Here is a 27,189-nt window from a genome sequence, read left to right on the forward strand (position 1 = left end):
CCCTTTCTCTCTTGCACCATATACACACATACACACACAAACACATACATATATATATATACATGCCATTGCTGGGTCGGCCATGGTGGCCGACCCATACAAACACTCTTTCTCCATGCGATGGTTGCGAGGTCGGTCACAACCCACACACACACTCTCTCTCTCTGTCTCTTTGTTCCCTGAATACACACACACACACACAAACACACACATCTATATATGTACACACACACACACGCATGGTTGCGGCTGCCATGGCCACGGCCATGGAAGCGAGCATTCCCCAACTACTGCCAGTCGAAGAACTCAATAGTTCCCCAATTGCCAGCAATCGGGGTACGTATTTTTTTATTATTTTAATTAAATTTTTTTATTATAATAAATAAAAAATAAAATTAAACAAATAATACAAATAAATAATGTTTTTTTAAATATCTGCATTTTAAGTAATTATAAGTTAACTAATTTTATATAGGTATGTATATAAATTAACTAATTTTATATATACATAGGTGTGTTTGTGTGTGTATATAATTAATACTAATTTTAAATTTTCTTAAGTATTAACTAATTCAACACCATGATTTAAAATTTAAAATTAGTTAATTTATAATTAAATGTAGATATTTAAAAAGAATTTATTTATTTGTATTATTTTTTTAATTTTTAATTTTATTTTTTATTTATTATAATAAAAACATTAATTAAATAATAAAAAAATGCGCTCCCCAACAGTCGGGGAACGTTGGCTTCCATGGCCGCGGCTATGCGTGTGTGTCTATATATATATATATATATCTGTGTGTGTGTGTTTTCAAGGAATAGATAGAGTGTGTGTGGGTCGACCGCCATTACCGACCCATCTCATGGCCATCGCACAGAGAGAGAGAGAGTGTGTGTTTGTATGGGTCGGTCGCCATGACTGACCCAACAATAGCGTGTATATATATATATGTATATGTTTGTGTGTGTATGTGTGTATATGGCGTAGGAAAGAAAGAGAGACACGAGGCGGCGGTCGGCATTCAAGGGTGGTTGGAGGAAAGAGTGGGTTGTGGGCTGTGGGGGTAAAATAAGTATTTTAAAATTATTAAAGGATTTGGTGGGAGTATGGGCTGTGAAGAGCAATTCTACGGGCTACAGATAGAATATACTACAAGAAAAATGCCGGCGAAATTTTCCTGGCGGTTTAAAGAACCGTTGGGAAAACACCATAATTCCCGGCGGTTTACAAAATCGCCGGGCTATAGCATATACATATCCAGCGATTTTGAAAAACGCCGATTATGTTAATCCATCCCCGACGGTTTTCAAAATCCGCCGGTTATGTTGACCTATTCCCGGCGATTTTCAAAATCCGCCAGTTATGTTGACCTATTCCCAGCGGTTCTAAAACTGCTGGTTATGTTGACCTATCCCCGACGATTTTAAAACCGCCAGGGATATGATTTATATAAAACCCCCAAAATTCCCTCCCGCCCCGCCCAAATCTTCCCCTCACCTCCTTCTCTTCCAAAATCCCCCTCTGCGCGCAAACCCTAACCCTCTCTCGCTCATGCCTCGCCGTGTCTTTGTCCCTCACTCGTGCCTCGCCGTGTCTTTGTCCCTCGCTCTCGTTGCTGAGTCACACCCCAGCCAAATGAAATTCTGGATCTGGAATCCGGGAATCCAAGGGATTATTATTGGTGAAAGAGAGCGTTGCTGAAATAAATCTTTCGGAATGGAAGGTGTGTGCGACGGAGATGGAGATGGATCAAGAGAGTGCTGCGTTGTCGGAGGAGATGGAGTCGCCGAGGTCGGTGGCGAAGGTTGGGCGGTGGATGGCAAAGAAGCTTGCGTCCGTTCACAGCTAGGTACTGAAGATCAGGGAGGAAGATTCTCACCTTGGTGAGGACATCGCCGAACATTTCAGCGCCAAGGATAAGATCGCTAGTCATCCTCACCATTTGGCTTCACGCGTCGATGTCATGCTATTCTCGAGGCCGATCTTGCCGGCGTTGCCTCTCAACGGCAAGACGACCATCAAGAATGTTTTCTGAACCAATCAAGGTTCGTCCCTATCTATTTTCCTTCTTGTGTGATATTTTCTTTTCCTGGATGCATGAGAAATTTCTGGCGGCATCTTCGTTGCAGTTGTTAATATACATCTGAACCAGAATTCCTCTTTGATGTCTCTGTTGATTGTTTATTGGGTGAGTTTCAACACAAATCTTGCTGTACTTTGTGCCTAGATAATTTCTAGACTTCTAGTTTAATTTATATTTCCTGCATTTCCACCTAATTTTGCGGTGAAATTTGACAAATCAAATGAAAACCACTTGTTTGATTGTGTGAAGCAGGTACTTTGGCAGGTGAATGCTTACTAAAGGCCTCAATCTACTGCACGTATTGGCAATGGTAACACAAAAATAGATTTAGATTTAGATTACGATAGGGATATGTTTCCTATTTTGATTTTATTTTGGATTTAGAAATTAGATTTAGATTAAGGTTTATTTGTTACCTTGTTAGTTTGGTTTGTTTTCATTTTTGTTAGATGATTATAGATATTATAGGATTTGGATTGGAATTATGTTAGGATTTAGATTCCTAATCAAACTATAGTTAGGTTTACTTTTGGCCTATAAATAAGGCCCTCGATGTAACTTTTTATTCAGCTTTGATTATTGAATTCATTAATATTGATTTCCTCTCCTGGCTGTTCTTTCTTTCTTCTTCTCTTCTTAATCTCTTCTCTTTCTTCCCCATTTTATGCAATTCTTCATTGTTGTCTTGCATCATTGAACCTGCCAATAATAGAACCTACTTAAATGGTTCAAAGAAGGCGAAAGATGGGTGTAGTTCACTTTTTTTGAATTACTTGTATACCTGTATGTTGTTTTATATTTGTATTTTCAAATCTAAAAGCTTGTATTTCTGGAAATTTATATAATCTGTCAGGATTGAGATATGTGTTACGAGGACCACTGGATTTTCTACATTCGAGTCTAATACCCCATCAATAACTAACCTGCTACAGTCTATGATGACTATGCATGCTACACAACTGTAGAAGTTGAATTTGTTCCTATCTCATAGTAGAACTCATGTATTTGACTGAGAAGTGATTCCTATCAAGTTCAATCAATTACTAGTAAGATTAATATTACTATACTAACAAAAAAAAAACAGTAATGTTACTACGAACTTATCTGGACTATTGCTGACACAGTGAAAGGAATGGTTCGTTGAAAAAGCGTTGTTAAGTTGGCTACATCAAGCTTAATTATATGTTTGAATTTAAACCTTTTACTAGTTTTGGACAAGGAAATGTGATACAGAGCTCTTTATCATGGCAGTTTTGCTGTTTGCAAAACCAGATAGGGTTGTTTGAAATATGGTTCATGTGGCTTAGGGCTGCATTATTTTACAAGTATATTTGTTGTTTTTCTTGACTACAAATTTTTATCCCATATCCCATTGTGTTGCCTTCATTTTGCACCCTGAAAGGAAGCTACTCAGTATATTAACTTTTAATCCTAATTCATTCAACAACTAGAAGTTTTGCACAATAATTGAAGTGTGTTGCTGACTTGATGTGGAGTATTTATAATATGTAGGTGCATGACAGAGCTCAAGTGTTTATTTTGTGCCCTTCTAAAGATGATGCTCGAAGGCATGTATATGGGCACAATAGAGAGATTTATTAATTTGTCGGCGGTTTTTAAAATCGCCGGCAAAGTTGCCGGCAGTTTCTTAACCGCCAACAAATACTTTTCCCGGCAGTTTATAAACCGCCGGTAAAAGTAAAACCTTTGCCGACGGTTTTTAAAAATCACCGGAAAAAGCTATTATTACCGGCGGTTTAAAACCACCGGCAAATTTTAAAAAACCTTTGCTGGCGGTTTTTAATACTTTCCCGGTGGTTTTTAAACCGCCGATAAAGCATGACCTTTGCCAGCGGTTTTATTAAATCGCCGAAAATTTATCGGCAATTTAGAAAATCGCCGGTAATGTTTTTTTTACCGGCGGTTTTCATAAACCGCCGGGAAATCTTATTTTCCGGCTGTTTTCAACCACCGAAAAACTTTTCCGACGGAGGTATTTCCGGCAGAAATAATTACCGCCGATAAAAATTTTACCGGCGATTTTTTTACTTTTTCCAGCAATTTTTTAACCGCCGAGAAAAATCAAATCTCTTGTAGTGATAGGGGCTACCAATACAATCATATTTCAGCGATCTATTTTCCTTTTCTCACTACAATAGGATATTTAGCGACGATTTTAAAAATAGTCATAAAATACCATGTTTTGTGGTGATTTCTTTAATATTTTTTGGTTGCTTTCAAAAACTGTCGTAAAATTTAAAAATTTAATAATTAAAAAATCAAAATTTGCAACGATTTCTCAAAAATCGCTAAAAAAATTAGAAAATAATTTAATAATTGAAAAATTAAATTAACTTAACATTTGTGGTGGTAAAAAACCAACACAAAATTTATTAATTTAATTATTAAAAATTTAATTTAGTGGTGATTTTTAAAAAGTTATTGTAAAATTTAGTATATAATTTAATAATAAAAAAATTAAATTGAATTAACATTTGCAATGGTTAATAACGGTTGCAAAATTTATTAATTAAATTATTTAAAAATTAAATTTTGTGATAGCTTTTAAAAATTGTCATAAAATTTATGAAATAATATAATAATTAAAAAATAAAATTCAATTAACATTTGCAATGGTTATTAACCATCGAAAATTTATTAATTCAATAATTAAAAAGTTAATTTTACGACAATTTTTAAAAAATTATCTTAAAATTTAGAAAATAATTTAATAAGTAAAAAAATTAAATTAACATTTGTGACGGTTAAGAACCGCCACAAAATTCATTCATTTAATAATTAAAAAAAATTAAATTTTCGATAATTTTGAAGAATCGTTGCAAAATTTTAAAAAATAATCTAATATCAATATATTAAAAATATATAAAATTTTGAAAATGTGTAAAAAAAATTAAAAAAATATGTTAACTCTTGCGTTTATTTTTTAATCAATTAATTTATTTAATTTAATTCAATTAATTTAGTCTTAAGTGATTTTTTATATGATTTATCCAATGTTATATATGTGTGGGTATCCAAGTATCTATGATTTTATATTTAAATTACAAAATGTAAACAAACGCTATATTTGAAAAATAAATAAAAAATTAAAAAAATATAATATTGTTAAAGTTTTTATTATTTTAAAATTTGAAAATAACAAAAATGAAATGAGAGATGGTATTATATATAAAGGCGTCTAGGGACTACCTTGTCAGTCTCTTTTTCTCTATAAATAAGGAAACTTTCGTCTAAGTTAAAATATACTCACAATCTTATTGAAATTATAATTTCACTTCAGATATAAAAGATTGACTTATACATCAAAAGATTTGCAAATGATCTCATTCGTGCTCTAAACTTATTTTTCTCTTTGCAAGTTTCTCGAAAACCCTAAGAGACACTCTTTTGCATCTTGATCAAGATATTCTCTTGCATAAGAAAATTTATTATTATGCAAATTGACAATAATAATGTAAATTCAGCATATAATAATGGTTCTTAAAATTTAACTCGAACATATAATTTTTATTAGAAATAAATTATTTTTAAAATAAATTCATAAAATGTCTTCTTATTTTTTATGAAAATATTATCAAAACCATTTCTAAACTCTTTTAATGCTCATCTTCATACGTCGGGCTCTTTGTTGCTTTGTTGATCATCGCTTGATTGTATGACAATCGTATATCGTTAGTTTTAAAAATTTATTCTCTTTTCAATGTTTAGTTTTATTTTCGTTATTTACAAGTTTTGCCTCATTATTTTTTTATAAGACTCGAGGTCTACCCTACTAATTTGTAAATGTTCTCGATCTTTATTTAATGTAATTTTATTTATAAAAAAATTAATTATTTGAGATAACAAACTAATTAATAATAAATAATTCAATATATCAAACTAATTTATGATAATTATTAAATTTATAATATAATTATATTTTTAAATAAATGTTAATTTGAAATGCAATAATTTAAATTATTTTATTATTATATTTTAGATGATTATAATAAATTATTTAATAATTATCATAATTAAAATTATTTTATCAATTATCATAATTTTAAATTATATTATTTTTATTTAATTATTAAATATTAAAAAAAATAAGTAAATTAAAGAGGCGGGAATCCGCCTCTTCCCAGATCCCCCCCCGCCGCCAAATCCCAAATTCCCCCCAAGTCCCCAAATCCCTTCATCCCTCACTGCCTTCCCCCCTATCATTTTCCCTCTCTTCTTCTTCTTTCTGGTTTGTTTCTCCGAATCCGCTCTCACTCGTCGCCGACCGTCGATCCGTCGCTTCCGATTCCAGTCCCCCGTCGCCGTTCCTTACCGAAGATCGTTCCTTCAGTCGCTTCCGGTCGAACCCCGATCCGTCGCTGGTATGTTAATAAAACATCTAACCTACCCCGAAAGCCTATTACTGGCGCTATGAAGTTTCACAGAATTACTGCCAAAATGTCGTATTAACTGTATGCTAGTATCAAGAAAAGAACAACGAAGTCTATACTTGTAATGAACTGAAGCTAAAAACCTTCTTCCCTATTTTATCATAAAAAAATCATCATCTATTATATATCCATAGGATTAGGTATAGGTTTTAACATTTGCTGCTCAAGTTCTTTTTTTCTTTTTTTAGTTTCTTTCACATTTTTTTTTTTCTATTTTTGTGGCATTCACCATCATAGAAGGCACAATATGCAGATGTCATGTGGAAGAGAGGAACTAGTTAATACAAAAAGAAAAGATCTCTCCCAAAAAAATTGTAAAAAGGAGGTGAGGACATGTAAATAGCTAACAGCTAAAATAAGCAATGCTTGAGCTTGGAAGTCATTTAGGGCTAGTTTGGCTATGCCTTTTTTTTTTTTTTTAAGTTCTTAAGTTAGGTAGTGTTTAAGTTGGTTGTAGCGTTTAAATTGGGTATGATAATGTGTTTGGATAAATGTTCTTTTAAGCTATTAATTAATAATTATGTGTTTGGTTTGAAAGAACTGATAAGGTATTATTATTTAATAAAAAGACAAAAATATACATGTTGTTAAATAATATAAAATTTTATCATTAAATATTAATAAATTATATATAATTATTAAAAAATATATTAATACACTATATATACACTTTATTTTTTTCCTTATAATATATTATCATTAAATTAATATCACTATATATACAATATATATATATATATACACAACGAGAGCAGGCAGCGTGAGAGTAGGTAGCGATCGGGGCAGTCGCCAAGGATGGAGTCGATGATGGAGGTGTGGGCGACGATTGAGGCTGTGGCTGACGGCGGCAACGGCAGCGACCGATGGGGATGGGGATGGGAATGGGTTTGAGACGGCGGCTATCGGCGACGGTGGAGCTGGTGACAACAGTCGACGACGACGGAGGAGCTGGAGGCGACGGTGGGGGCGATGGCGAGGCGGATGGTGACGGATGACAGGCAACAATGGCGGCTAGAAATTGGTTGCAGAGGGTTGAAGAAGAAGAATATGGGTTGGAAATTGATGTTTTGGTTGAGGGTAAATAGGTAATTTTTACGATCAACTCAGCTTTTATTTTAGTAGCTTTTTGCAAAAGCTGAGGGGGAATAGCTTCTCAAAAAACTGTTGAAATAGCGTTTAAGCTATACAGCTTTTAAGCTATTTGAGTTTGCCTAACATGTAGTTGCAAAATATTTGACAGTGTATAAGCTAAATGAATAGGTTATAAGCGGTCAAACCGCATAGCCAAACTAAGCATTAGTCCACCATGTAGTGCCTACTTTTTCCTTCATATACAACGCTTCATGAAGCACCAAAGGACCAGTACTGTGCATTCCTGTACCAACACCTTAAAACTGCTGGCTAACTCCATTTTATGCTTTTCAAGAAACAATATTAGACTTTTCATGCTTTTCTCCTGTTATCTATTTTTTTGTCTTCCCTTTTTCTGGCCATGGGGGTGAGGTCGTGATGGTGGTTCTGTTGGGGAATCAGTATAAGTGGTTTTGGAGTTATGTGTATTGTTTTGTATCGATAATCATTTTAATGCTAGGCATTGTTTGATAGCTACATGCTAGTTTTGGGAAGGCATCATCATTGGGCACTCTCATTGCTTACCATGAATATGTCTTTCACTCATATTATTAATCTGGGTGGGACTTTGCTTGTACAACTAATGTAGTTTGTGATACTACCTTCCCGGAACAATGAATTAGATATGCACTGTCAATTCTGCAGTAGACTCGGCCATACATGCCCCCTGTGGGAGGTTCTGATATCTATTTTGCTTTTTCTGTCGGGCTATTTTTGTATGTGACCAGTATTGTCCTTCTCAATATACTATTGTGAGGTCCTTAAATTTAAGCTATTCGTGCAAATAACTTTATCTTTCTACATCATGAAAGCGATGTGAGATAGTACCCTTGAGCAATAAAATCAGAAGATGTCAACCTAACATTATTTCATGGTAGGGTAAGTTTTACCCCCATTGAATAGATCTTGTATATTATTCCTTTAATTGTAGAACTGCGTACGTGAAATGACCCAACCCCTGTTTAAGTTAATGCTTTTTGGTCTACCCACATCCTTGATGGGCTCCATCTTCATTGTCTCTCTTTCTGTGAATAATATTCAAAACCCTATTTTGTTGTTACCTAAAATAAAATAACCCTTTAAGAAGCCATACTAACCAACTTTGAGCCACTAAGAACTAGTAATAATCAGTCCCAAACAGTCCCAAAATCCCTTTACCACACTGCCTATATCAGCTATGGTTGTTGCCCTGCATCAGCGAGAGGCCAAGGAAATATGTACTTTAACCACATGGAACAACTTGGACTCTACTGTATACTACCTTCTGCATGAAGAGGTTATACGAAGATTGGCTGTATACTACCTTCTGCATGAAGAGGTTATACGAATATTGGCTGCATACCAGCTCTTAAACTATAGTTAATCTGGGAAAAAAGAATAAACGACCTGTTAATGTTGAGACTTAATACCTATAGATGTGGGGGTAATTTTCCAACATTTTTCTTTGACTGCTGAATTTGATTAAATGTTTGTGGAATTCCACCTGCCATTAGACAAAAGAATTGTCACAGACCAAGTTTTAGTTGTGCATTAGTTAGACTGTTGAGTGTGACATTGTTATGCATTTCTCAATTAGATTGCCATGGTACTGGATGAAGACAATTATTTTTTCATGGAAAAGTTGGGGTGGAAGGGTTGGTGGATGTACTGGATGTTAGAATTATTTTCAAGTTCTTTGAGCACCTCAACAAGTTAAGATACCCAAATGCAGGCAACATGTTTCGAGAAGAGGGGAATGATTATTAGGATTAATATCTAATAGTTGTGGTTTTTTTTATGGTTGAATGATGTATTATTTGGGAACATGTTTTTCAGTGTTCTAAAACGCGGCTGCTTGGCGGCGGAGAGGCACTAGGCGGCCCTTGGCCACCGTGAGTTCCTCCAAATCTGCCCCTTAGGCGCCAGCCCAATTAATCGGACTCGGACGACTCCTAGGCGACCAATGCAGCCAAGGCGGTGAGGCGTCGCCTTGGCCGCCCAGAGGTGGATTGGGCACGAGACCTCTCACCCAATTCCATCAGTGATGGTCGTCGCCGCCACTGCCACCATATCGGCCTGGGTCACCCGACTCTATTGTTGTCGTCGTTGCGTCCATCGTTGGACAGGGACTGGAACAGCCTTTGGACTTACCTGTGGTAACACAACGACAGTCTGCTTGGCATTGGCGGGGGGCAACGATGTGATCGAAGGAGGCAGACGATCCAATTGACAATGGCGGGGGGCAGCGATGTGCTTGGAGGAGGCAGACGATCCGATTGGCAATGGCAGGGCTAGCGATGTGCTTGGAGGAGGTAGGTTTAAGAGAGAGAGAGCTATGAAATTTGTGTGTGTGTGTGTGGGTAGGGGGGGGGGGGGGGGGGGGGAACTCGCTGGAATTTGAGGTGGTGGGGTGGGTGGGTGGGTGGGGGGGGGTGGGGGAAAGAAAGAATATATTAAAAAAAAAAAAAATATTAAATTTTTTAGGTGGCGCCTAGGCGGCCTAGGTGCTAGGCGGTAGCTTGCCGCCCGACTGGCGCTTAGCACCTTTTAGAACACTGATGTTTTTGTAGTTGGTTATTGCTTGCAGTTATGTCGATCCTGGGGCTGTGGTTGGATGTGAGGATGGGACAGTTCGAGTATTTGACATGTATAGTCGGAGTTGCTCTCAAATTATAAAGTATGTATTCCAATATGATCAGCATCAATCCTTTATATTTCAGTTAATGCTTGTGATGGTGTTTTCAAGGATTAGAATATACAATCACAAACATAATCACCCAACTACGAAGTTGAATAAAAAAGCAGTTCTTTTAGTAATTGGAAACTTTCAACTATAAAGTGTACTCGGTTGCACTTTGATGTGGATGATGGTATAAAGTGCAGGGAAGAAGAAAAGAGCAGATGAGGTTAGGTGATCCTACCAATCTTAGTTGTATTTTGGAATATCTGCACCCTGCCTTTCAACATGAATTATTTATAAAATTATGCAAGATTCAATTGTCTAATCTGAGGATGTAAAATGGATAGAGTCCTCTAGCTATCATCTCCTCTGCACGTCTTTGGGAGAATTAATTATTTTATTTATTCTGAAACCAAGTGGAGATACTAACGAGCATTGTTTGAATTTATGAGACTAAATATAATTACTCTTTTATTGGACTTGAGATAGTTCATCTTTATATGTCTAAAGTGCAAACAAATTTATACAAGACACAGAGGCTAGTAGCTTTGTTCACAAGTACTTGAGTGTGAAAAGTAAAAATGTAAGCTTATGTTTAGTTCAGCCAGATCTGAGATGTGGGCATGGTTTTTCTATAGGGAACTGATATATTGGGAGAACTCATGGGTAGATTCTTAAATATTTTCAAAAGTGGTGAAAGTAAGGGGGAAAATTATGTGGATTCGTCTAATATTGCAATATAGCATCCATATATCTTTGACCATGATTCATGCATCCACCTAATTATCATACTTTTCTTTTCTTATTTAATCCCAAATGTTATCATCAAATGTTATTATAATTATTATTATTATTTGTTTATAATTATAAATTCTTTTCATAATTATAACATTATATATGTGTTAATGTTGGTATTAAAAATTTCAACTTAGGGTTTTGGCTCCCCCCCCCTCTCTCTCTCTCTCTATATATATATATATATATATTCCATTTATCCAAATCTGTTCCATCTTCGATTTAGGATTTTGACCGTCTTTGGTTCTTGCAGTGTTGCATTTACACTGCAAGATTTCATTCCTCTGCTGCTATTTGACTGTAGTCTCTGATTTTTGTTTACGTTCATTCTTCATTTGACCTACACTTGCTTGTGCGTGCCTCAAATTTTGCTTAGATTGGGTTGGAAGAGCTTGTTTCCAGGGAGATTCCAATGGTTGTAGGTGTTCCTTATGTTGTTTTGGACTTTAGTCTTGGTTGTTGATGTTCTCGGCTTTGCATATGAAGGCCTTTTGGTGGTTGGTGCTTTTGGGAGTTGGATATTGAAGGTCTTATATCACTCTGACTTAATTAGTAATTAGTTGATCCCCTTTGTTGTGGAGTTTCGTTTTTGGAAATTGGAATTAAACAATTGAACGGTCGATTGGTGCCAAAAAAAAGAAAAGAAAAGAAAAAAGGCTTAATAGATGTAGTTGTGGTTTTTAAGGCTCATTATCATTCGTAGCTTCTATTTTTCACCTTCCTGGTCTGCGTTTAATTCCTGTGAAATATGTTGAATTCCCACTCAAATTGGGGAAGTATTCTGAACCTTGTTGAGCACCATTGTCTCTTCTTGGAGCCCTAAATAGCAATGGACAGAAGATATAGATTACATGATTGGACAATGCCTACAACAATGACATGTCAATAAAAAGGGTTAGTACTGCTGATACTTTGCAAATAAGCTGTCTTCGCAACTGTTGAGAGGAGGCATTACATGCAAAGGCAGCTGTGGTGGTGACTCACAGTTGTTGAAGTCATTCAGGTGAAGATTTGCTTAATGTAATATTGCATCTTGTCCTTTGGGGTATATGTTAAAAACGTAACATGTAAATATGTAGATGAAAAACAGTGAGCACTTGGAGGTTTTTCCTGTGGAAGAAACATGGATGTTCGAGCCGTTTGAATTACTAATTAGAAACAAAATTGCACTTTCAAAAATCGTTTATGAGTCATAACCTAAAAGCTAATACAAAAAAAAATCAAAGAACTTTTTTTGTATTTCGTTTTGAGAGTTATATCATCCCTTTAGCCTTCATCAATATATATATATATATATATATTAGGATATACTCGTGCCTAAAGGCACGGTGTAAATAATATTAAGATTAAAATACAGTTATAATTTATACGTATTATGTTGTAATAATTTTGTTTGTATTTAACGTTTTACAAAACTCAAATAAGAAACAAATATATAAGATTCATAATGTTTGCTAATAGACTGTCTGGACCCAGCTTACTATGGCATCATTGCAACCTCTATTGGGTATTCGCGCGGTCACTTCTGATCTCATCCTCATTAATAGCGGATCTTATTCATATTAATGAGGGTCGCGTTGTCACCATATTACGACCTGGGAACTTTCACGGGCATCGAACAGTCAGTCCCATCACTTGCAAACGCACGACATATGCATGCAGGAGAACGTCTCCTCCTCCTATATTAGTCAGCTCTACTTAGAGTCAAGATATGTTTTGATCTCTAACCTACTGATATGTTGCTTTTTCCTTACCTTCTTACTCACTTGAGTATCGGAGGGCTAGCAGGTGCCAGCCCCCCTACCCAGACGGATTCGTCGTTGGAGCCCGCGCTCTACTGTTGCAACCCCACCTCCGATCGTCCGCCTTTAGTCAGGAAGGAACATTTTGCACCCACCGTGGGGCTCGATAAAATTTACCTACCCCATAACTTCACTAAAACCTTTCAAACCAACCTTCCCGTTGGCATACCATGGTGCGAACCAGAAGCACCCTCGCTTAAGAACCGAATAACACCAACCACCTCTCGCAAAACCCAGCTGTCATGGAGGTCCTCTTCCAGACTGTCCAATAACTTCAAAACCAAGTCACTAAGTTAACTAGAAACCAACACAAAGCTCTAGGACTTCTGTCAGGAGCTTGACATCCACCGGGTCTTCACCTCAGTCGAACACTCTTAGACCAACAGCCAAGCAGAAGCCATGAACAAGGTCATCTTAGCGGGTCTAAAAAAACGACTCGATGGCGCATGGCCAAAAGAACTCCCCATGGTGTTGTGATCGTACCACACCACAGCTCAAACCTCGACCATGGAAACACCCTTTAGACTCACTTACGGGTCAGAGGCCATGATCTCTATGGAGATTGAAGAACCTAGCCCCAGGCGACAACATTTTTGTGAGGACACCAACGGTAAAGGGCAGCGAGTCGACCTCGACCTTGTCCAGGAAATTCGAGACCAAGCCCAAATCCACGAACATACTGCCAAACAAAGAGTAGCTCGGAAATACAACAAAAGGGTAAAACCAGAGGATTCAAGAAAGGGACTTAGTCCTAAGGAAGATTAAAGGCCCAAGTAAATAACCCGCACAAGGAAAACTCAACGCTAACTGGGAAGACCTTTATCGAGCCTCTAACAACCTCGGCAATGGAGCTTACCACTTGGCCGAACTCCTAGGAAGGCCCCTGTTGTAATACCACGTATTACATGGTGATGGAAAAGATATAATTTTTAGTTATTTTGGAAGGATCTCGGGTGGTCCGGGAAAGCCGAAAGTCGATTTCGAGAAACTAATTAATAAAATTGTCGAATCGACGACAGGGAATGTCCCGGAACTTGGATGTCCAGGAAAGAGGGCATGATATTGGTAAGCATCTCAAGGTGAGGTATATGACGTTGGAAGCAGTTCAATCGAGAATAATTTTCAGAATAAATTCTGTATAAGCTGAATGGGTGCTAGTATCGAATGGTCGTAGGGGACCCTAAGGGTGCTCTGGTTTTGCGAGTACTGCAACCCTAAAATGTTTTTTAGGTGGCATAAAGGTCTCATGCAGGCGCATGGATGAAGTTGATATTCCCGAGTAATTGTTGGTAATTAATTTTTGAGAAAACAAGATTTGATGTGCTAGTTTTGTGCCTGGGTCACCTTTGACTTATTACGTGACGAGTTGAAGAAAGGTAAAGCTCACTCGGGTCTCGAGTCCCATCCGCTGTGCTTTTTTTATGTTTTGGGACTGATTTCTCGAGTGGAGCGAAGGGAAAGACGAACCCTAATGCCCACTTAGGGCGTTTCTTTTTGAAACATAGTCTAACCCTCCAGTTGTTGGTTTGTTATGTGAGTAATCCGGTTGATTATTCACCGGTAGCGCTCGTAGGTGGGAGCAGGTCGTTACAGTTGGCATCAGAGAATGACTAGCAATATGAGTAGGGAAAACTAGCGTGTTAGTGGTGTTATGTATGGTCGGTTAAGTGATTGAAGTGAGTGTAACTGCCAGAGTTATGAGTTGGGAATTGTCTAGCATAATTTTGATGTAAGTCAGAATGTCGTAATTGCTGAGATGGGGTCGGGAACAATTGTTTGTAATTTGAGACTGATTTGATGGCCTCGAAAGTAAGGACATATGGTCCAAGAACCCTAAGGATTGGGTTAAAGTGGTGAGGCCTGTGATGATTTGAATGGTATGCTCGGATTTCCTATTATAAGAATAGGAAAATACCATGGGTTGAAATCGGCTGCACTCTCACCCTGTAATTAAAACACAATAAAAATACAATAAAACTTTTATATATTTTTTTATTTTAATGAAAGATTTATACTCGTCAGTGTACGAATGCAGTTGTAGTCTAAATTTAAATTTGTATTTTCTGGATGAGTCCAGGTCGTCCACTGAGAGATTTATTTATGACAAAAGAAAAAAAATATCATAAAGACACACACATTTGGATGAATTGGCAACATGATTTTTTTGTGGATTTTCAGATAACGGATGCTAGGAAATAAAGCAAGGCATAAATTAAAATAAACATTGAATGTGAGAATATAGAATTTGATAACATTTGAGTTAAAACAATTTCAGCATCAACCCGTTGATTATTAATTTTTAGCAGAAAAAATTAACATTAATTTAATTTCAGATATGAGGGTTTGTTATTAAATGCAATTAGAAATGATGATAGTTCTAATTTAAGCAATCCCCATACATGATATGCGAGATTGTAATTTAAACAACTATCATAAATCTAATTACAATTAATACACAAAATAACTAAATTAATTATCCGAATTTGGGTATGATAGCGTTTCCAGTTCTAGTAATTCCCATACGTGGTATGAAAGCTTTAAGTTAGGATTACGCTCCATTCCAAATCTAATGATTTCTTAATAATTAAGACACACTGATACTAAAATTTAAATTAATGTTGCTTATTTAAAACGTAGCTTTCTTTGAGAATCATTGGCGTTGGACACTGTTTTTGCCTTAACCCAAGATTGGATTTAGAAAGCTTTAAGTTAGGATTACGCTCCAATTCAAATCTAGTGATTTCTCAATAATTACTACACACTGATACTGAAATTTAAATTAATGTTAGTTATTTAAAACGTAGCTTTCTTTGAGAATCATTGACGTTGGACACTGTTCTTGCCTTAATTTAAGATTGGATTTAGTTATTCATTTTCATTTAAAAATTAATTGACAGAAATTTAAATGACAAGAATTAAAACAACAAAAATTAACTGGCCATTTAGGCGGTAGATAATAAAAAGATAGGAATCAAAATGACAGAAATTAAATGGCAGAAATTAACTAGCCATTTAGGCGGTAGATAATAAAGTAATAATAAATGACATAAGAATTCATGAGAAGAAAGAAAAAAAATAAGATTACAAGAGAAAAGAAGAGAGAACAAGAGCAATTCTCAAAAAGAAATTCTAAAAACACAATTAGGTTTTGATTCAAGAATAATGACCTTCTCACAAGTGTATTCAAGTGAGCTATTTATAGCCGATAAGATGCAATAAGGACCACACAAATAAAATTATTCCATTATCACAAAACATAATCATAACTAAGCTAATGGAGTATTTATAAAAAAAATACAAAAGATTTTAGGTGGTAAAGTACTCATAAAAATACAAAAGACTTTAGGTGGTAAATCACTCATAAAAATATAAAATAAAGAAAAGTCTTCTACAAGTTGGGCTTTGTTAGGCCTTTGGTTGGTCTTGGGCCTTCTATGTGAAAAATTATTGGGCCTTCCTTGTGATTAAAATGTTTGGGCCTTCCTTGAGTTGGACTCTATTTAATAGTTGATCCAATTGTAGTTAAAACATCTTCTACATTCAATAATTGGCCCTTGAATTTGAGCAACAATAATGGGTCATCCAAAGTTTTCGATTTATGTCCCTAATTAATTGTAGAAATCAACTTTCTCGCTTCATCCTAAAAATAATATGTAATGTGTATAATTATTTATTTTAAACATAAATATAAAACCAAAATGGGGATATAATTCATTAAGATTTAGGAAACATTAGCCCCTTATCACACCCCCAACTTGAATATTGCTAGTCTCTTAGCAATCAGATTATACACCAACCATGATTTAATCACAATACTTGTATGAATATAAAAATTTCAAATTCGAAAGCAAAATGCATAGAATAGAATAAGTAGTTTGGCATACAGTTGAACATTCTAATTCGGATTTTTGGTTAAAAGTCATACAATCTCAAGAATAGCAATCAGGATGACTAACACACAAACTTACTCCCTCGAAATTTTGACTTTAAACCTTATTGTGGATTTTTCCTCCAATAAAAATGATTCTTCAAGTGTACATATAAGGATGTGCACTGTTATAAGAGTAATTGTAGAACAAGTTCAAAACTCGATGTCATCCCAAATACAAGGAACATATTTTCATAAAAGAACAGGGAAATTGACATAACTTCATGACTGGAATAATGCCTTAAATGAATAACTTTTGAATTTAAACATAATTCTCTACTCCGAACTCGAATCCTGAGATCACATGATTTATAACATCAAGAGAGACCAGACCGGGTTGTAATGGGGCTATGAGGTTAATACGGGTTGTCAAATAAAAAAGAGTAGAGTGTGCAAAATGTGTGTCGCAATATTTTTTTTTTAACACTAATATCTAGCTGGACATATTATTTTCTTAAACATTTATTTTGAAACACTTGTGCTGAATAGCTAAGAAAGTTTCCCTCTATTTTTTTTGCTCATTTTTTTTTATATATATATGAAAATGCCAAGATAGACTGATTCCTTAAAACACACCAAGTTTGGACAAACTTCATGAGATTGCGGTTTAGATGAGGATAAGAAAAGAAATTGTGCTAAGAACAGTTTGAATCGGCTAGCAAGAGAGGTTAATGTAAAGAAAGAAAAAAGTTATTAGGTCCAAATTGAAAGAAATTGATCCCCCTATCATGTTTCTACAAAACGATGTTACTCAGTCAACTAATTCAAAGTTTGAAACCAACTAAATTCATCCACTATCATACTAGACATTCAAAGCAAATTGATGTTTTGAAACTATTGAAAAATTGATATAAACAATAAAACACATTTAGAGTAAGTGTTATTTCACTTAGAATCAACATTTATTAGGCTCAAACACTCACTGAGGTAATAGTCTTCACTTCTGTTGAGGGATCATGCAATATACTAATCAGCTAATTATTGTTACCTTTGACTTTATGATCGATAACTAATTTTTAATTTTTGAATACTCGATGAATGCAAATTACCTATTCTAATGCATATACGTTTTTAAATAAGAAATCAATGCATTCATGTTTCGTATTGCAAACTTAACTAGCTATCAGTGCATAACTTCAAAACTTTAAAGCACACAATTTTTTTTTTTTTTTAATAATAAGAGCTGATAAAGATAACCAATTCACACAAGACTACAAGCAAGCAATAGCAAATTCACAGTTAAACATGAATCAAATAATTCATAACTAAACCTTGCACCCTCTCAACTTGAATTGCAGTAATAAAATAGGGTTGTTAGGAATATCTGTAACTCTACAAGTCTATATATTTACTGTGAACTATTAAAACTTCAACAAACAATTAAGAATATCATATGTATATATATTTTTTCACACCAAAATAAAAAAAAAATCATGCAAGTCATAAGATAAACAAAATGCGTCTCAAGAGTACAAAAAGTACTCCTTACTCAGCCATCTTATCATAGACTTGCATAACAACATTTCGCAATTTTTTTTTTTTTTAAGAACACAACCAAGAAAAATCCTACAAGTTGTAAAAATAAACATATGTGTTTCAAGAGTACAAAATGTACTCCTTACTTAGCCATCTTAACAAAGAACACTTTTTACAGTGATAAATCTAAATTAATCGGACCCCTTTGGCGCTTGTTTCTGATTGTCTTAGATTAGTCTATTCGAGGCTCATAAGAATCGTGCTGTGGAACATAAGCGTGTAATTTCTCTAGTAACTTCTCAGTGGTGGATGCGAAAATGAGAATCTTTCTTGCTGAAAGAGAAATGAATTTTTGGTCCACAGTCTGATCAAGAAAAGAGAGCAACCCATCGAAAAAATGGTTAACATTTAAAAGTCCAATAGGTTTGATATGGAGATTACTCTTGGCCTAGGAGATTATAAAGAATATTTCTTCAAGTGTACAAAAACCTCATAGTAAAGCAATGAGGCATCTGACTGATAAATCTTACAAGCTATGCGCTCAAACATAGAAGTCGTTTTTATAAGTTGACCGCGTGTAATTCCAGAAATGTGTGGATTAGCCAAAGGGATTGGCATTACACCTATCACATAAGACTTTCCAATATGTGCAGCGTGTGAAACATATCTATTTAATCCACGACTTCCTCCTCCATATACCAAATTAATTTTTTTCTCTCCCAATTTTAAGCCAAGTTCACTTGCTGCAAGTGTGTAACAACTATCGCTTCCGAGTTGAGAGCCATATAATACACATATGGTATTGATTCGACGAACTAACTGGCTTTCCATTTATATTTGTTCTTTATGTATGCTCTGAAAAGAGGTTTGACGATCAAAAGTAGCTATACAATAATTCAATAAGAAACAAACTCAAAAATCATGCGTATGTACAAGTAGTTGTGATCGTGGCTCACATCTTCTTCTAGTTTTACGTCCAAAAATGGCTAAAACACCTTCTATGAAGTGGGGATAGGCTTCCCATCCAATTTTCTTATAGATTGGCAAACATGGTCGTTTATAGTCAGATTTCCAAGACTATAGCATTGGTGGTCACTTATGAACTGAATCCATAAAGCAAGAAGTTCTCTTTGCACTATTCCACACAGATGCATCTCAAGAGTCAATCGGATATCATCCAAAGACTCCTTACTCAGTCAATCCTTTATGAAATTAATTTTAACTTCTCGATTTATGGACATAAACCCCACAGATTTGCATCGTGTGTTATAGGTCCATCGAGCACATTTGTGACAACCATTCACTCTTTTTGCTCTTCGTTTCTTCGCAAAACTACTCTTCCCCAAGCCTGAAAAATGCTTAAAATTAGGTAAAGTTTTGCCTAGTAATCGAACTTTTACTTCGATCAACCAACGAATATCTTCAGGGATGTTATTATATAGCAACATCTTAAGTCTTTCACACTTAGCGGCGTAAATTTTTTTCAAATCATTCATCGGGAGAGATGGATAGTACTTGCGAATTTTCGAGAGTTGAAGATCCATTTTTTTTTTTAATTAAAACACAACTATAATAAGAAAAAACTAAAAACTATGAATCTTACAAAATGGATGAGAGTACCTGACCGAAGAACAACACAAAGGAGAGAAGACTAAGCTTGCTTGCAGAAGTGTGGCTTGCCTCCTACAAATATGGAGTCTCTTATAGAACAATGGACGTCACTATTCTACATTCAGCTCGAGACATACCATCATTGCACTGTCACATTTAGCGTCGTCTAGTGTCCATTTTTTCAACATTTAGCAATGTGCCTCTTTATTTATAGGGCAATGTGATTGCACTGCTTAAGAAAAGTGGCTACCACTAGCGTCAATTTTGTCTTTTTTTTTTCTCTTAAATATATATATATATTTTACTATTAATTATTTTTTATTTATTTATTTTTTGGGGGCCTAATAAAATCATATATACCACACAAGACAATATTATCGAGTTAAACAAAATTATTTGCACATTGGATTAATTTCAAACACCAATGAATCAATTTTTAAGTACACCTTAGCCCCCAACTTGAATTGCGCATTGTCCTCAATCGGCAATAAAAAGATAGAGGATAAGCATACCTAGCGGTCTTCAATGCATGAACTCGTATGCAAAAATTTTGTTTAGACGGATTTATTAGGAGATGCTTATTCTTATTTTTTTTTATTTTGTTTTTGCCTTAATCTCCCCGGCAACGGTACCAAAATTTGACTGCACTCTCACCCTACAATTAAAACACAATAAAACTTTTATATTTTTTTTATTTTGGTGAGAGGTTTATACTCGTTAGTGTACGAGTGCAGTTGTAGTCCAAATTTAAATTTGTATTTTCTGAATGAGTATAGGTTGTCTACTGAGAGATTTATTTATGGTAAAAGAAAAAAAAATGTCACACACACACAAGCGCATCTGGATGAATTGGCAATAGGATTTTTTTTTGTGGATTTTCAGATAACGGATGCTAGGAAATAAAGTAAGGCAGAAATTAAAATAAATACTGAATATGAGAATATAGAATTAGATAACACTTGAGTTAAGGCAATTTCAACACCAACCCACTAATCTCAAATTTTTAGCAGAAAAGATTAGCAACATTAATTTAATTTCAGATATGAGGGTTTGTTATTAAATGCAATTAGAGATGATGATAGTTCTAATTTAAGCAATCTCCATACATGATATGCAGGATTCTAGTTTAAGCAACTATCATAAATCTAATTGCAATTAATATACAAAATAACTAAATTAATCATCTAGGTTTGGGTATGATAGCGTTTTCAGTTCTACTAACCCCCATACATGGCATGAAAGCTCTAAATTAGGCTTACGCTCCAATCCAAATCTAGTGATTTCTCAATAATTAATACATACTCATACTGAAATTTAAATCAATGTTGTTCATTTAAAACGTAGCTCTCTTTGGGAGTCATTGGCATTGGACACTATTTTTGCCTTAATCCAAGATTGGATTTAGCTACTCATCTTCATTTGAAAATTAATTGACAAGAATTTAAATGATAGGAATTAAAACAACAGAAATTAACCAACCATTTAGGCGGTGGATAATAAAAAGACAGGAATTAAAATGACAGAAATTAAATGGCAGAAATTAACCGGCTATTCAGGCGGTGGATAATAAAGTAATAATAAATGACATTGGAATTCAAGAGAAAAAAGAAAAGAAATAAGATCACAAGAGAAGACAAGAGAGAAAAGAAGAGAGAACAAGAGCAATTATCAAAAAGAAACTCTAAGAACACAACTAAGTTTTGATTCAAGAATAATGACCTCCTCACAAGTGCACCCAAGTGAGCTATTTATAGCCCACAAGATGCAATAAGGACCACACAAATAAAATTATCCCATTATCACAAAACATAATCATAACTAAGCTAATGGGGCATTTACCAAAAAAATACAAAAGACTTTAACTAGTGGAAAGACACAAAATACAAAAGACTTTAGGTGGCAAATCACTCATAAAAATACAAAAGACTTTAAGTGGTAAATCACTCATAAAAATATAAAACAAAGAAAAATCTTCTACAAATTGGGCTTTGTTGGGCCTTTGGTTGGTCTTGCGCCTTCTATGTGAAAAATGCTTAGGCCTTCCTTGTGATTAAAATATTTGGGCCTTCCTTGAGTTGGACTCTATTTAATAGTTGATCCAATTATACTTGAAACATCTTCTGAACTCAATAATTGTCCCTTAAATTTGAACAGCAATAATGGGTCATCCAACGTCTTTGATTTATGCCCCTAATTAATTGTAGAAGTCAACTTCCTCGCTTCATCCTGAAAGTAATATGTAATGCGTATAATTATTTATTTTAAGCATAAATATAAAACCAAAATGAGGATATAATTCATTAAGATTTAGAAAATATTAACCCCTTATCAGAAATGATATGCCCGTAAGAGGTATACGAGTCGAGATAATGAAGAACCAAAAACCCAAGTGTGGATGTTGGTGTCGAGAAACTCGAATGTGAGAATTTGGGTGATATTAAGTGTTATAAGGATTAGAATTCCTTGAGATTAAATTGTGGAGGCTCGTGTGGGGACATGAAGCCGAGTCATGACAAAAGTCATGATGGGGCAAAGAGAGCTTGAGGCATAACTAATCCGGGAAGGGATTAGTGGAGCTTCCCTATGTCAGGGATTAGCCAAGCATGTTTGAAGGAGTAGAATTTTCCCTTGGATGTGGTGCGAGGTGATCGTATCGTTATGATGATCCCAGAAGGGAGGTGCCTAGGGTGTGAATGGACCCTAGCGGGCATTTGTATGAGATGAAAAATTCCTAGCGAGTCGAGATGGGATTTAGGGGAATCCAGATTGGGAATGATTGAATTGGGCATCTACTAATATGTGTGTGAGAGCTATTGGATTAGAAGTCCATGTTGTGAAGGGTTAAGAAATCGTTCATGTATTGATAGATGAAGGGTGAGGCAAGTCCTCATTGTAACGCTTGGGGTCTGGTGGACACCTAAGGTTGGGGGAGATAAGTAGTGGATAAACCCTCATTGTGATGGTTGGGGTCGGGAATGACGCCTAAGGTCATGGGATCCTTATTGGGGTGATGAGGAGTTCACCCAACGAAGGGTATGAACGGGTTATGTGGGCCGAGGGCAATGAGATAGTGGCAATAGGACATCCATGGGTTATACAAGAAGGAAATGCCAACTGCAGATGCCTGAGTGGGCGAGGGGCATGGCTAGTGATGTAGGCCCCGGGTTGTAATTCCAAATCATGGGAGTCAAGTAAAGCATGTTAGAAGGCCGAGTTAGGCGTAGTGATTGTATGCATACATGGGTATGCAAAGGGAGACGTGAGGTCTCGATTCACCTAGAGGGTGATAGTATGTGCTCCAAACAATGGGTGTCAGAATATGAGGTAGTCAAGCTTTGGGATGAGCTTGGTGGTAAGGTGAATCAAGATGGACTTGGATGCATTGTTGAGGAAAGATAGATCTTTCGAATTGTGGTTGAAAGCCATAAAGTAGGATCTCATGGGGTAAAATCATGAGGCCTTAAGAGTTGAATTGGTTTGAGATTCTCTAGGGTTGTAAGAGGTAAAGTCAGGCTCATGGTGTGAGCCTGAGATGATCAAGGCAGGGATAACCTGATGAGGTTGCTTTCGTGAGATGGTGGTGAAACAATAGTAGCTCGTGGAGTCTCCATCGTAGCAGTATGCTATGGGTACAAGGCTCGTAGTGATTGATTTGATGCTATGGACCATGAGACAAAGGACTAATGTGTTGGCTCATAGTTAAGGCAAGTGGCCTTTTGGCCAGAGTAACATAGTGAATTATGCGTGATGATCAGATGCTGAGGATTTAGGGTAACACCATAGGAATTATGTTAAGTAAGAGTCTTGGTTCCGTAGGACCGTTAGCCTTCCATGAAGGTTAAGGTGACCGAGAAACTAGGGTAGGGGTTAACAATAATGACTCGTATATTGTGATGATTAGATGCTTGGTGTCGAAAAGTCATCTCGGTTGCTTAGCTGAGAGATCGCGAGTTGGGAAATGACTCAGTTATGCGTATATGATGATGTAGTTGTTTGTGTGAAAATAGATTGCCGAGAAGCTGGTTCGATGAATGTTGAGACCATGTGGTGTCTCAAGATGTCCATAGAGAATGGAACCCAATGAATGAGGAATGACTCTAGCATGGAATAATGCTACAGGTGATGCTTACCAGTGACGGGTCTAATGCTAAGGACCACTAAATGCAGGTGGCAGGTGGCCATTAGGTTAGCTCATGTTAAGGGACTGTGACCCTCTATGTGGGGTAACCAGTCTGCTATGGAGATGATTAGACGCCAAAGACCTGGAGCGAACTGTAGGTTATGTTTAGGCTAAGCCTGATTTTCTTGGGGATTGTAGTGTAGTGGGAGCCCTAGCGGGGCGCAGTGGTTTGGAAGTTTGTGTAACCTAATTGAGGAGGTAAATTTCCAAGCTTTGAATGAGATTACAATTAAGACTCGGTATTATTTACCTCGATTTGATGAATTATTAAACAGCTACAAGAGGTTGAGATAATTTTGTTATGATTAATATACGATCGAGGGTAAGACAAGGGAAAGAGACGTTAAAGTAATCACCACATAACATTCATTCTATATGTTCAATATAATTACACGAGATCAAACCATGAGGTAATACAAAAAAAAAAAAAAAAAAGTCAAACCATTGAATGTTGTCGGTGCTCAGTGCTGACGATGATTGCCAAACACGATGGGTCCAAGCTCATCGATGTTGTCTCGGAGTAGGCCCTGGCTACTGCCTGTATCAGCGGGGCAAGGTAGAGAAGTAACCTCGGGAAAACTAGGCAGCGAGGCATTTTCTAGGATAATGGGTCAGCAAAGCTCAGATCAGGTTCTAGTATAGGATCTGGAACAGGTTGTGGGTGAGATCAACTTGGAACAAGTTGAGGGTATGTAGATAAGCTTGTAGATAGTAATTCCTACAATAAAGTTCGATGGACTTGCAAGTCTGCAACCTATTGTTGGAGGGCAAGAATATGGGACACGTAGCAGTAAGAAAGATTTTGAAGCCGAGCTAGAGCTTCAATAGTAAGTGTAATGGTTGCCTCAGAATGGTCCCTTGCCAGAAGATAGGCTAGAAGGAGGGAAGCATTGCTGACACCAAAAACTCTGTGGATGGCAGAAAAGTCAATAACTCATTCCTCATGACTGAAGTAAGAGGCAAAGAAGCACCGTGGGGGACATTGGGCATGCAAGACTATGCAGGCATCGTATCGAGATTGGGGTCTTAGCTTGATGGATCTTCGCATGATAGATCTATCCAAATTGGGTATGAATCGGATCGAGTATGTGTTGAATCCAACTAGGTCAGATCTAAGCGGGTCAGATCTAAGTGGGTTGGATCTAATCGAGTCAGATCTAAGCAGGTGGGATCTAAGCAGGTCGGATCTAGTCGAGTCGGATTTAACCGGATTGGATCTAATCAGGCAGGGCCAGATCTAAGTGGGTTGACTCTAAGCAAGGTGGATCAGATCTGATTATAGATCTGGGTTGTTAGGGCAACACCAAGCAAGGGCTAAGTGGCCGAATCTGAGGACTGACGGAGTAACGACTAGTGGCGTGGTGGTTGCGTGGCAGTAGAAAGCGATTGATGATGGCTGTCCGAGTAGTCAAAGATCGAAGGAGAGTCAGATCCGAACAAAAGCAGGCTCGATCTGGCACCGGTGACCGATTAAAGGTCGAATTCGGGTGGTAGTAAGCCCGATTTGGCGATAGGGATCGATGAAAGGTCAAGTCCGGGCGGCAGTAGGCCCGATCTGGCGACAACGACTAGTGGTGACACCAATCTAGCTGGCGGTAGCAGCTTGGGTCGAGGGTAGTGTTGAGATCTAGAGAACAATCGTCGGTTAGTGCAGATCTGGAGGCGATCAGAGGCGCTAGAGCAGCAGCGCCTAGACTGCTGTTCGTAGAGCTGGTGGCCACGACGGAGGCAGCTACTAGCAATGTTAGCGCGACCGTTGGTGGTGAAGCCGATAGGAGGGATGGCTGGCAGGGTTTAGGCTGGTGGTGGCTGTACGCAGGCAGCGTCTATGCGCGAGGTGCAAGCAGGTCGAGCATAAAGAGGAAGAAGAAGATGTGAGGGGAGAAAGAGAAAGGAAGGAAAATGAAAGGAGAAAGGAGAAAAGAAAAAAAAATATACATATATATATATATAAATTCGGGAAATGCCAGAAATTCGAGGAATTGTGGAGTTGAAAAATGTTCCAATAAGATTGAGGCTAGGTTGGTAATCTTGGCTAAAAAGTCGTTACAAGGATTTTGGTGTAACCATGATAGCTTGAGGTGGCGGGTGTGGGACCAAAGGCTAGAAGTCACGTTGTGGGTGTGATGTAAGCAGTGACGGACCCGAGCCATGCTGTTGGGAACTAGTGCTGGGACCGAATGTGTCCTTAGGGGAGCAACCCCGTCGTGAGACTAGGTGTTGACCCACTGGGTGCACAAGGGCAACATAGTGACTGTTCAGGTAGATAGGGACTGAAGACCTGTGGTAAGCACGATAGGCGTGACGAGGGTTTTGGTTGAAGGTTCCACAACCAGAAGGCGAAATGGTAGGACCACTCACTCATTGTAGGGTTTGACAACCAAGAGAAAACCTAGCAAGGTAGAAATTGAGGACTGGGTGCAACCTATTTAAGAGGGGTTGCCCAATGAGAATTCTTAGGTAGGGGTAAGTGACCCCAGTTGGCAAGTGGCATCGGCCAATAAGAAAAGCCTCAATATCTTTATTGAACATAGATAGAATTCCTAATTATGAGAATGGTATGGTATGTACTTCGTTAAGCTCAAGGTGTGGAGTTGGGTAGTGCACGTTATTAGTTAAAATGTGAAGTTACCTACTATGATGTATGAGTATGTGGGTTATACTTAAGTGATGGCGATAAGTAGAGGTTGGCTGGTCAAGGTAGTAAACCATATGAGGAATGGTCGATTATGACTAATAGAGCTAAATGGTTGCTTCCCATATAGTGCTAGCATGGTTATAATCAATTGGTAATGAGATGTTGCCATAAGAATCGACTCAAGTTGTGGATGTGTATGATGGATGACGAAATGCCATAGTTGAATGAGTATTAAAAGTGGCATTGTTGCAGATGATCAGTGCTAAGACATTGTTGTATTTGATTAGCATAAAATTGTGGCCATGTGTGATTGGCAGGGGAAACGTTGTTGTGTGATCTACGTAAAATCATTATTGACTGGTCAATGATGCAATGTTAGCGTGTTTTGGTTTCAGTTGATGTGGAAAATGTGAAGATGACTACAAGATGAT

The sequence above is a fragment of the Diospyros lotus genome, chromosome 6 (assembly GCF_014633365.1).
Source record: "Diospyros lotus cultivar Yz01 chromosome 6, ASM1463336v1, whole genome shotgun sequence".
Lineage (NCBI taxonomy): Eukaryota > Viridiplantae > Streptophyta > Magnoliopsida > Ericales > Ebenaceae > Diospyros > Diospyros lotus.